At 39.8% G+C, this 13,348-nt stretch overlaps 1 long non-coding RNA gene across 3 annotated transcripts in view; it reads right to left on the reverse strand.

Moving 5' to 3' along the window:
• Window positions 1–13,348, reverse strand: part of LOC105076156 (uncharacterized) — a 119,961-nt gene that overhangs the window by 105,538 nt on the left and 1,075 nt on the right. The window lies entirely within an intron of this gene.

The raw sequence follows: 13,348 nt of genomic DNA on the forward strand, positions 1-13,348 counted from the left end.
AAGGTGTGTCTGATTGATCATATGCCCTTGACCTAGCATCTAGGGAGGCTAAAGTAGTTAACTGTTTTAATTCATACAGTGAGCAATGGACTTTCTCCCTTACCAAGACTCACCAGAAGTTCAGATTCCAGGTACCAGGTAAGTGAGCAATGATCACCACAGTGGTATCTGGAGAAAGATCAAGAGGTAGCTGTGCCAGGGAGGGAGGGTATAGCTCAGTGGCAGAGTGTGTGCACAAGGTCCTGGGTTCAACCCCCAGTACCTCCATTATAAACAAACAAACAAACAAACAAACCTAATTACATTCCCCTGCAAAAAAAAAAAAAAAAAAAAAAAACCTAAAAATAAAATAAATAAATAAAATTTAAAAAAAGAAGTAGCCATGCGCCATATTTGGGCTAATAGCTAGACACTGATAATCAATTGCAAAATACAGAGGTGAACTAAACCAAACTACATATATAAAAACAATTGTACACCATAACCAAGTTGAATTTATCCTAGAAATGCAAGGTAGTTAATATCAGAAAAATCAGTTTATGTAATACACCAGAATCACTAGAATAAAGGACAAAAACAGCATGATCATCTCAACAATGCAGAAAGAGCATTTGACAAAATCCAACATCCCTTCACGATGAAAACATTCAACTAATTAGGAATAGAAAGGGACTTCCTCAACCTGATAAAGGGCTTCTATGAAAACCCATGGTTTTCTTTCATCATACCTAATGATGAAAGACTGAACACTTTCTCCCTAAGATCAAAAACAAGACAGCAATGTCTGCCCTCACCGCTTTTATTCAACATTGTGCTGGAGATTCTAGCAAGGGCAAATAGGCAGCAAGAAATAAAAGGCATCCTGATTGGAAAGGGAGAAGTAAAACTATTTCTATTTGTGGATGACACAATCTTATATGTAGAAAATCCTAATGAATCCGCTAAAAAACTATTAGAATTAATAAATGTGGTTCAGTAAGGTTGCAGGACATAAGATCAATCCACAAAAAATCAACTGTATTTATATACACTTGGAATGAGCAATCTGAAATGAAAGTAAGAAAACAATACCGTTTGCAATAGCATCAGAAAGAGTAAAAGGAATAAATTTAGTCCTCAAAATCACAGAACCTATACACTGGAAACAAGAAAGCATTATTGAAAGAAATTAAAGAACACCTAAATAAACGGAAAGGCATCCTGTGTGCTGGATTAGAGAACAATAGCGTTAAGACAGCAATGCTCCCCAAACTGATCTCTAGAGTCAACTTGATCACTATCAAAATTCCAGCTGCCTTTCCTACACAAATTGACAAGCTAATCCTAAAATTCCTAAGAAAATTCAGGGGACCCAGAATAGCTGAAACAATCTTGAAAAAGAACAAAATTGAAGGACCCATACTTCCCAACTTCAAAACTTACTGCAAAGTTACAGTAATCAAGACATAAGACCAACTGGTATAAGGGTAGCCACATAGATAAATGGAATAGAATTGAGAGACTAGAAATAAACTTTCACATTTACAGTCAATTGATTTTTGACAAGGATGAGTGACAATTTAATGAAGAAAGTGTTTTCAGCAAATGATGTTGGGACAACTGGATATCTACATGCCAAAAATTGAAGTTGCATAAACACAAAATTTATGCATATATACATACAAAAATTTATGGATCAAAGACCTAAATATATGAGCTAAAACTATTAAACTCTTAGAGGAAAACACAGGCATAAATCTTTGTGACCTTGGATTAGGCAATGGCCTTTTTAGATATGACACCAAAGCACAAGCAACAAAAGAAAAAAATAGATAAGTTGGACACCATTGAAATTAAAAACACTTGTGCTTCAAAGGACACCGTCCAGAAAGTGAAAATAACGCATAGAATGGGAGAGTAGATTTGCAAAGCATGTATCAGATGTGGGGCTTGTATCTACAATATATAAAGAATTGTTACAACTCAGTAATTAGAAGACAAATAGCCCAATTAAAAATGGGCAAATGATCTGAATAGACACTTCTCCAAAGCAGATATACAGAAGACCAATAAAGACATGGAAAGATGTTCAACATTGTTAGCTATCAGGGAAAGGCAAATTCAAACCATAAGAAGATACAAATTCACACTCATTAGAACGGCTACAATCAAAAACACAGAAAAATTACAAGTGTTGAGCATGTGGAGAAATTGGAGCCCTTACACACTACTGATGGGAATGTAAAATGGTGCAGCTTCTTTGGAAAAAAAAGTTTGGCAGTTTATCAAAAGGTCAAACATAGTTACCATATAACTCATCAATGTTACTCCTAGGAATAAACCCAAGGGAAATAAAAACATATGCCACACAAAAACTTGCACATGAATATTCATAACAGCATCATTCATAATATCCAAATAATACCCAAATATCCAAAAAGTGGATACCAACCAAAGGGCTATCAATTGATGAATAGATAAATACAATGTTGTCTATCCATACAACAAAATATTATTCAACAATAAAAAGATATGAACAAATAATACTTTAAAAAGTGAAATATTGCTACATGCTACAACATGAATGAATTTTGAAAACATTATGCTAACCGAAAGAAGTCAGTCACAAAAAATCTACATATTTTATGATTCCATTTATACAAAATGTCCAGAATAGGCAACTTCACAGAGACAGATTAGTGGTTGCCTAAGGCTAGAGGATTGGAGTGGGGGATGGGGAATGACTGCCAATGGGGATGGGATTTGGGGCAGGAAGGTGAGGAAAACCGTGTTCTAAAATTGACTGTGGTGGGGAGGGTATAGTTCAGTGGTAGAGCGCGTGCATAGCAAGCAGGAGGTCCTGGGTTGGATCCCCAGTGCCTCCATTAAAATAAACAAACAAACAAACCTAATTACCTGCCCCCCCTCCACAAAAACTTGTACAATTGACTGTGGTGATGGTTGCATAACTTTTTGTATATACCCTCAAACCACTGTATTGTACACTTTAAATGGGTGAATTGTATGGTGGTGAAGTATATTTAAATATAGGTGTTATTTAAAAAAAAAGAAGAGAAAGAGAAATCAACTGAAGTCAGAAATTAAATCTAGAAGTGACCAGGAATAAAGTACATTCCTAGGACTTTCCAAATATGGGAGGGACTCTAGATTTATCCCAGGACATAAAATACAAATTTTGAGAAAAATTTATCTACCTCTTATGAGAAGAGGTACCTCCATAGACATCAGGACTACATCACTGTTGGTGAGTATATGAGAGAACTGGTGCCCTCATGCCCTGTTGGTATATGGGTAAATTGGTGCAGTGTGTCAAAATTTTAAACATGCATCTGATACACACTACTATACATAAAATATATAAACAATAAGGACCTAATGTATAGCACAGGGAACTATATTCAATTTCTTGTAACGAGCCATAATGGAAAAGAAACTGAAAAAAAATGTATGTTTTTATATGCATAACTGAATCGCTTTGCTTTCCACCTGAAACTAACAGTGTAACTTGACTACACTTCAATAAAAAATAAGAATGAAAATAAATAGATAATATTTCAAAAATGAAGTATCAAATTAAAAAAACTTAAATATGCATATCCTTTGACACAGCAAAGGATTAATGCATGAAGACACTCATCAGAGTATGTTTTGTAATATTGAAAATTGGAAATACTTTGTCCATCTACAGGCAAAGCTTCTCAACCCTAGCCAACTCAGTCCCCTTCATGCAGTAAGTATTTTATAACATTCCCTTTACAGTCCTGAAACGGAAGTCATGGATACTTACAATAAAATATACCTAACTGCACTATAAAAGAGAAATAAAAGGAAAGCAATTTGTAACAAAATAATATGTATTTCAATATGTAAATACTCTAGACACAAAATATACTCTAGAGGGCAGTACCACCCAGTTAACTCATTACCTCTAGCAAACTGGTTACATAATTTATGACCTAGCCAAACACAGGAATGATGTAGATGTAGACACACTGACATAATTGATGAATCAAAAAGCAGGTTATAAAACAGCAATTATATAGGTAGTTTTACTTACGTAAGTACATATAAAAAGGTCTAAAAAGAGGCTTATCAGGATGTTGATGATTTGACAGTTGTTGTCCGTAATGATGAGATTTGTAAAGATTTTTTTTTTGTCCTTATGTATTTGTACATTTGAGATTACTTGTCTATGTAAACATTTAAGTTTATGGCAAGCCCCAAGAGAGAGAATAACAACACAGATTCCTAGGGTTATAGAGTGAGGTCACAGCGTTTGCAGTGGAGATTTATAGACCTTTCGTAGAATAGTTCCTGGCTTTTCCCAGATAGTGGCCAAAGAAGGCGGAGGGGCAGGTCCTGGTACTTGCATAGCTGAAGCCATCTCCTGGTCTCCGGGCGATCATTGTGGCCACGTAGTTACTGCCAGGCAGGAAGGTGATAGTCATGCGCTGGGAGGACATCCACGTTTCTGGCAATTTCTACAGAAGCAAGTTGCAGTATCTGTTCTTCTTCCACAAATACATGAACACCAACTTGTCCTGAGAGCCCTACCACGTCCGGGCCCCTGGAAGCTTCTGTTGGCAGAACCTTGCAAAGCATTTTGCTATTCAAGACCAAGTGAGGCCTAGCCACCCTGGACTGCCCGAAAGTATTTGATGGAATCTAGCCCTTGTCCCCACTGCCCCGCTGCTGCCCTAGCTCATAAGAAGAGAAACAGGATGGTGGTTTTTACTTCCCTCAAGGTTGTGTGTCTGAAGCATACTCAGAAGTTTGCCGATCTGGGACGCTTGGCTCCCAAGTCTTCACAGAAGTACAAGTGATGACAGCCATCACGGAGGAGAGGAAGGAGAAGCCAAGATCAGAAAGAAACAGCAGCTGAAAACAAGCTGAGAAGAATCTACGGACAATTGTACAAAGACAAAGAGATCCTCAAGACCCATGGATTCCTGGTCTGAGTCCAACAGAGATTTTTTGTTTCTCATGCTTGGCCTGGTCTTCCATTCTTCCATCAAAGCCCCAAGGTGTGGGGGACCTAAAGGCAGCAGTTCCAGTGTCTAAGTGTATCTGTTCATTTACTTTGTGTGGAAAGTATAGAAACTGGCAGATGTCTGCTTGGTCTGGATCTGGAGGGAGAAAGACAAGGAGGAGGGATAAAGAGGTCTGGGAAAAGAGGCATGTGGATGAGTCTATAAAAATGCACATGAAATGTGAAGATCTTTGTTTCACATATTTATGCCCAACAGGGAGCATCAGTCACAGAAGAGGCACTAAACAACCACAAGAAACAATGATTTGTCCAGATGACATTGGCCAGGCTTTGCCACTGGCTACTAGTGTTAGTCCAACAGGTGTGTGATAAGAATGGGGCAGGAATGGAGGTTATACATGGGTCATGGGCTCCCACTTACCAAGGCCATTGTCAAATATCCAACCTTCCAGCAACAGAGACCAATGCTTGGCTCCCAATATGGCACCATCCCTTTAGAGAAATCTACCAGCTGCTTGGTGGCCAGTTGGACCCATTCCCTACACTGGACCCATTTCCTCCTGGAAGTGGTATCAATCTATCTTGACTGAAATTTAAACATTCCAACCTAGACCTCTTGCCTGAAGGTTCTTAGCCAGATCTGCTGACCTGGGTGTCAGTGCAGCAGTGGGCACATGACCATGGGCTCCACTGACCCTTTCATATACTGTACCACCTAAACAAACTGCTAGACTGATCGAGGACTGGAATGGCCCGTAAAAAAATCAGCTGAGGTGCCAGCTTGCAAAGAATACCTTCCAGGACTCAAGGTACACTCTAAATTGACATTCATTACATGGTACAGGGTCCCCAAAAGGGGGAATACATGGGTCCATGAGCTGAAAGGTGGAGGTGGGAGTACCTCTGTACTATGGTTCCTAGTGATCCATTTGGAGAATTTTTAGTCTTCTTTCTCCAGAGGTTAGTGGTTTTGGCCTCTAGAGGGGAAATGCTCCCACTAAGGGACACAGGAAGAGCTCCAGTAAACCCCAGTCACTTCAGGCTCCTCATTCCAAGAAACCAGCAGGCACAGATAACTGGCCTTGACCTTCATTAGGCAGGCAATAGGGATAAGAAAGAATATGTTTGCTACTCAGGTAATCCATCTGTGTCTTGGTTTTCACTTGCCTAATTTAGAAGGTACGTGGACAGGTACAACAGCCACAACTAGAAAAGGACCTGGTGATGAAGGTCTTGGGCCCCTTAGTGAAGAAGGTCTGGGTCACTGCACTAAGTAAGCTGCCTAGACCAGCAGAGTGAGAGGAATCTACAAAGATTAACAGTGGAAGTTGATCAGCCTCAGTTGTGGCCCCAAGAGCAGCTTCAAAGGCTGTAGTTAATCCCATCAACTCTTTTCTAGCAAATTTCTCCAGGAGTAGAGCCACAACAGAATTTTTGAAGAGCTGCTCCTAGAATTTATGATATATAAATGGATGAACCGCCGTGAATATCATGATGCAGAGATCTCCCTATCCAGGACCGAAACAGTCACTCCGCCAGCTGCTGGTAGTGTCAGAGGCTGATAGCTTTCAATGGAATCCTTCTCCAGAATGTGCCCTTGGCTCAAGAGAGCCACCTTACCTTTCTGGGTTTAGTCAAAATGATTGATCATTGAGGTGGCATAAAGTCTTCAGAGCTCCCTGTAGGAATGGCTGAGGTCTTTGTTAGATTACATCACAAGTCTACTTCTTCCTCTGCCCAAGCCTGCTTCCTTTACTCTCTCCACAGGTGGAGCCTCAGAGCACTCCCCAGTGACGTTTCTGTGCCCTAATCTCCATCCCAAAGTGTATTTCCTAAGGAACACAATCTATGGTAGGTTCCCTTCCCTGTGCATCTTATAACCAATAGGGCCTTTTGCATTGTAAGTTTTAGGATAAATCAAGAAATAACGAAGGGGATTTGTTGGCTCATGTGACTGGGTAGGTGTCAGGATTAATTTGATGTCAGGGATCCAGTTTTACTCCATTTCTTTCCTGTGCCCTCCCCAGAAGCAGCATTATTCATTCTAAAGCTAGCTTTGCTCACAAGCACCGTAGCTGCAGTAATTCCGGGGCTTATATTCTCAGCTCTCCCCAACCAAATGGCAAGCCAGCAGGCTTTTATTAGCTTTATTTGAAGAACATGGAAAAGAGTCACCAGCTTTTCAAATTTCCCTGACACAAATTGGCCAAAGTCAGGGTTTTGTCAACTACTCACTGTGACAAGAGGGATGGGAATACCTTGAATGGCTTAAACAACCAGAGTTGGTTGCTGGAATGAACTTAATCCTTGCCTTCTACCACCACAAGGATGCTACACCAGGGGGAGGCATGGAAGAGATGTTATGGAGACAAACTCTGTTGGTTTGCTAGGACTGCCATAACAAACTACCACAGACTGGGTGCTAAAACAGGGGGAATCTATTCTCTCACAGCTCTGAAGGCTAGAAGCCTGAGATGAAGGTGTTAGCAGCGCTGGTTCTCCGGAAGCCTCTCTCCTTGGCTTGCAGATGGTCATCTTCTGCCTTCACATAGTCTTCCTCTATGTGCACCCATCTTGTTACAAGGACACCAGTCATACCGGATTAGGGCCTGCCCTAAAGATCTTATTCAAACTCAATCACCTCTTTAAAGACCTTATCTCCAAATATTACATTCTGAGTTACTGGGTATTAGGACTTAAATACATGAGCTTTTTTGGGGGGGTGGGGAGAGCAGGCGTAATTCAGGCCATAACACAAATTCAACATCTAGCAACAATTACATATTGAAATTATGTTCATCTGCTTGGTGGTTGTGCTAAATTGCAAGTTCTTTAAGGGCAAGGACAGTATCTTATTTATCTTTATATCACTAGTGCCTAGCACAGAGCCTGGTACACACTGCGCAGTCAATACAGGATAATAAGTGCTTGTTGAAGACTGTAGAGAGTTCATTGCACTTGGCACATATGAGGTCACCAGTGACGTTTTCTAGGAGTTTCAATGGAATGATGGCAACATGAGCCTAACTGCAGTGGATTTAAGAGTGAAAGGTCAGATTTAACAGTATAAAAATTTAAACCTTCTTATGACAAAAGCCACCATGAGCAACGCTAAAAGATGATTGTGAAAAAATAGTACATACAGGTACGGACCACCAAGAGTTAAGAGCTCTAGCTAACCTAAAAGGGATCCTATAAAAACATCAGAAAAATTGAAGACCAACAACTTAATATAAAATATGCAAAGGCTCTGAACACCCCAAAAATACATGAAAAGAAGTCCAATCCCACTGGTAGTCAGGGAAACACTAATTTAAAATAACAGTGAGACAGCATTTAATGCATATTCCACTGACAAAATTTAAGTGTCACACTTTAGTCCATCAAGAGACGAAGAAAGAGACATTCTTTTTACCTTTGAGTGGTGTGTGAACTATAATAATTCTAGATATAATCTGGCAATGTGTCACTCAAGACACCTTTGGTTCCAAGTAACAAAAAACCCAACTCAAATCCTCACTCCAAACGTAATTTATAGAGTCACATAATTGAAAATCTAGTCATAGCTGGATCAAATTGACCTAAATGTCATCACTACAATCTAGTTTCTTTCTAGGTCTCAGTTCTGCCTTCCTCTGAGTGGAAGTCATTTCCAGTAAAGGTCCCTCTTCATGAAGAGAGCTTATAGTCTTATAGCAACAAGTCCAGCAGAGAAGAAAAGCTCTTGATCTAATTCTTATTGGCCTGAATTGAGTCATGTGTCCATCACTGAACTATACAACACTATAACTAGTGGGATATTACACCATCATTCACCAAATAGAAGCCAGAGGAGGAGTCAACACCATTTGTAACCCCACAGATTAAGAGAGGACTAATTCATCTAAAGAAAACCAAGGTGCTGTTACCAGAAAAAGAGGAGAGGGATGCTGGGTGGTAGAAAAACAAACAAACAAACAAAAACCCCTTTACTGGTATTATCTATTAAAATAAAAAATGTACATATCTTTTGCCTCAGTAATCACACTTTAAGGATTCGACGCTATAGAAAAGTTGCACAATTTCAAAAGAAATATATATAAGGTTACTGACTCCAGCATTGTTTATTGTTTAATTTTTAAACATTTTATTTATTTATTATTGTATTATTTATCATTTTATTTTGGGGGGAGAATTAGTCTTATTTATTTTTTCAGAAAGTACTGGGGATTGAACCCAGGACCTCGTACATGCTAAGCATGTGCTCTACCACTTGAGCTACACCCTCCTCCCTACCAGCATTATTTATAATGGCACAAAGTCTGGACCAATCTCATTATCTATCAATAAAGGAACGGCTTCAAAAATATAGTACATTAATATTATACAATATTGTGCAGCTAATTAAGAAATGAGCTAGATGAGAGTATGTATGATAAAGTGTTGAATGAAAAAAAAGGAGGTTGCAGAAAAAAACATATGGTGTGATTCATTATTTGTAAAAATAAAAATCAAAACCTCTATATGTATGTGTTTCTATAACCACTGGGAAAAGTATAGAGAGAAACATCCATCTTTTAACATTGGTTTTATCCAGGATTGGGATGGGGGGATGACAGACTTTATATACTTCTGTGCTGTTTGAAGTGTTAAAATGAATGTTTATTACCTTTTAAAAAAAAAGTGAATAGAAAGTGAAATGAGGAAGTGTCTTAAAATGTAAACTATTTTTAGATTTGGAAAAAAGAGATAAATTGCTTTACAGTAAAGAAGAGATTGAAAATGTTGCAGACAGAGTAACCCATGGAGCAGGCCCTGAGGGGATCTGTTTCAGAGCAGGGTAACAAATGTCCCAGGGCTGTGATGGCTTCACTGTTCCGCAGGGAAGTGCAAACAGACAACCAGAGTAGTTCACACAATTTAGCTTTTTGATATTGCAAATAATTTTCTTTTAGGAAATCATGATGATTAAGAGATGGGAGGACTTTAAAAATGCATACTGTTATTTGTTAGGATTGAAGAGTTAGCAGCCCTCTGTCAGTTCTCAAACTGTTAGAAATGGTAATGGTCTGAACATGCCAAAGTCTCGAAAAACTAGACCGACAGCAACAGCAGAAAGCGAAGCCTTAATGGAGAGAGGAGATCGTTCTTCCTCTGTGGGAGAGAAAAACAGGTGGGTGTGGATATAGACAGTTATGGACAGACTTTATAGGTATCGGCAAAGAAGATGTGATAGCATCTTCTGCTGGGTTCAAGGCTGAGGGGCTCAGCAGGAGTGACTGTGAGGCTAAGACTGAGGGGAGGGGTAAACATGTGGAGGAGGTGCTGTGGGGGATGGGAGACTGCCCTGCGAGAAACTCAGGTCTCCACATTTGGAATAATATCTGACTATTTTGTTCAGATTTGCTCTTTTATGAAACTGTCCTTGGTCCTTGTATTCTCTCCCTCGTTGTATCACATAATTCTTTAAACAGAGTCTTCAGTGACTGTTTTTTTTAGTCATCCTTTATCATTCTTTACAATGCTGCAAACTCGAGATCATTGTTCCTTCAAGTATCCCAAACACATTTTCCCCATCCAGCACTTTGTTTTTATTCCTTTTATGAAATTTATATTCTTGCTTAGTTTTTGTACTTGTCTTATTTGTACCCACTAAACTGTCTCTGACACACTGTTCATTTATCTATAACCACCTCACAGCATCTCCCAGATACTAGACACCCAATTGATTGTGGCTGAAATAAACTTAATTCCACACAGAAAACAACTGGACCATAATCAGTATTATCCTAATTAAAATCCCTTCAGTTGTGACAACAGGAATAAACCACTGACCGTTTTTTAAGAAGCTCCTATAAACTAAATGTGCTTTTTTCTTTTCTTACAAAGAGAATGTATATTTGGCCATGTTTTGCTTCTAAGAGTTTTAAACTGTACACCCTTTGAATCCATACACTTCTGCTCTATAAATGCCACAGAGATTATTAAACTAAAAACTTCCTCTGTAATAGATGTGGAAACTGAGGGCCAGAAAAATTAGGTGATTTGTTCCAAACTGCAGAGATCTTAAGTGACAGAGTATATATTAGAACCATGTTTCCCACTTAAACAAGTATCTTTATACTGTGATTACCCCTTTTGATCTGATTATTATTTTGTATTCAATAATAGTTAAATTAATAATAGCTGTTATCTCTGATAAAGCTCTGTTAAAATCAATACACTGACTACCGGTCATTTCTAAAGATGTCAATATAAGTTTCTGTTGCTGAGTGACAGGTTTGATATTTTAAGTGCTGGGAAAGTGCAACATGCCAATTGGACATTCAGTTCAAGGTTGTTTTATAATGCATATCATTTTGTGGTTATAATAAAATCTAAAATTTTGACTGTGAAGGTATATCAATCTTTACTTCTACATCTTATAGTTCATCTTTTATTTATTGAAAACTCAAGATCTCTTTATTATATTGTAAATAAAAATATTGAAACAGTAGAATAATAAATCTCTATCATACAAACATTATTAGGAGAATACTTCTGTGCAGAGATATACATGGTCTTTTCCCTGGGGAGGCAAGAGATGGCCGATTACAAACCACCATTCTCTTTTCTATTTGCACATGAAAGTAGAAACCACCAGCTCATTAGCACTAAGAGTGTTTTTCTCTTAAAACATGCTCCCATAATACTTAAGGGGTGCCAGTGAATACACATATCAAAAGATTTGTATTCAGTTTTGCTGAAATGGTGTACTGTTAATGTTAATTTAAAAACTATAGTTTTCTATTTAGCAAATGTTATCATTTGACCTTTGATTAAATTTTAATATCTCTCCCCCGGAAACAAGAGATTTTTACATAAATTTTTATGTAAAAGAATAATATTGCACCAAAAGTCTCTATCTGGAGTTAGACTCCTAGAGATTGGATTCTCTAGGATGAGGACGTGGGTAAGTATGTAACAAAGCTACACTCTCACTGTATTCACTTGAATGTCTTGTAGCACCGCTTGTTGATCTGGTTATACCACACAACTCTTGAAACAGTTTTCAGTGGCTGTCTTAGTCATCCTTTATCACATTCTTTACAATGTACTGCTATCAACTCCTCTAGATCATTGTTCCTTCAAATATCCCAAACACGGTAGACCCCATCTAAATTCCCAAAGCTCATATCACAGACTATACCTTGTAAAACTCTAAAGACTTTTAAATAGAAAGACAAGGCTGCCATTTATATATTCCTTCAGCAACTGTTTACCGGGTCCTTACTGAGTGACAGGCACTGTGCCAGGAGCTGTTGTTAGTGAAGTGTTTAAAGACACTGTCCCAGTGCTCACAGTGCGTGACAGGCAGAGCAGACCAAACATGATGCATAGGATGAGGGTGGCAGAGAAGCGAGGATGGGCTAAGGAGACCAGTTCACTCTGGGAGAGTGCCGCAGAGGGGTGTCCGGTCGGCGGGGTCCCGAGAAAGTGGGGAGGAAAGTCACTCTAGGCTGGGCTCAGCGTGACGCGACAGCGCAGCGCGCACATAAAGGGAGGAAGGGTGCAGACGACACGAAAAGATGCGAGCGGCACGGACGGAGGTGACTGAGGCCTGGGGGAGCCAAGCAGGCGGGGAGACCCGAAGGCAGAGCCTCACCACACGGAGCTGTTAGCTGGACAATCATGCGCGCGGGGTGGGGGGACTGCAAGGGCCCCCTGGTAAAGAGGGGTGGACACAGAGGGCAGGTAGAGCAACCCGGAGCTTAAAGAAATTGTTCGGAAAAGGAACTATGAGGTTAAATTCAGGGACTTTTAAAAAAAAAGTTTGAAAGGTATTTCTGAGATAAAACAAAAGATTTGACGACCCGCCGGGAAGGAATGGCATACACGTCCTGTACCGCAGGCTCCGACAAATGAATCATCGCAGGTCACTAGCTAACCACCAAGGGGGTTAAATTAAACGGCCCAAGTTTAACTTTCTGTTGTGGGAATTAAGACACGGGGATACGTCTAGGCTTGCTGAGTCACGTGGGAAACCTCTCCCCTGGGCATTTTCTCAACGCCCACCCAGCGGGAAGACGTGGGCTTACAAGTTAGGGCCACTTTCAGCCTCCTCGCAGGATGCAGCTCAGGTGGGCAACGCTCATGGGTGAAAACTCAATCCACCGCCAAACCACGTATTAACACTCTTATCAATAGCAGATTACCATAAAGATAGGATAGCAAATGTCGTGCAACCCCCCTCACGTCCAGGTCCCCAATAGCCTCCATCGTCTTTGGCGGCTTAGCGGGTACCGCCGCCAAAGCAGGGCCCACTCCAGCGCTCCACGCACGGCGCATGCGCAAGACCCGCGGCGTGGGAGGAGAGCCGGGCTGGGAGGATGTTTCCCA

Source organism: Camelus bactrianus, chromosome 12 (genome assembly GCF_048773025.1).
Source record: "Camelus bactrianus isolate YW-2024 breed Bactrian camel chromosome 12, ASM4877302v1, whole genome shotgun sequence".
NCBI classification, from domain to species: Eukaryota; Metazoa; Chordata; class Mammalia; order Artiodactyla; family Camelidae; genus Camelus; species Camelus bactrianus.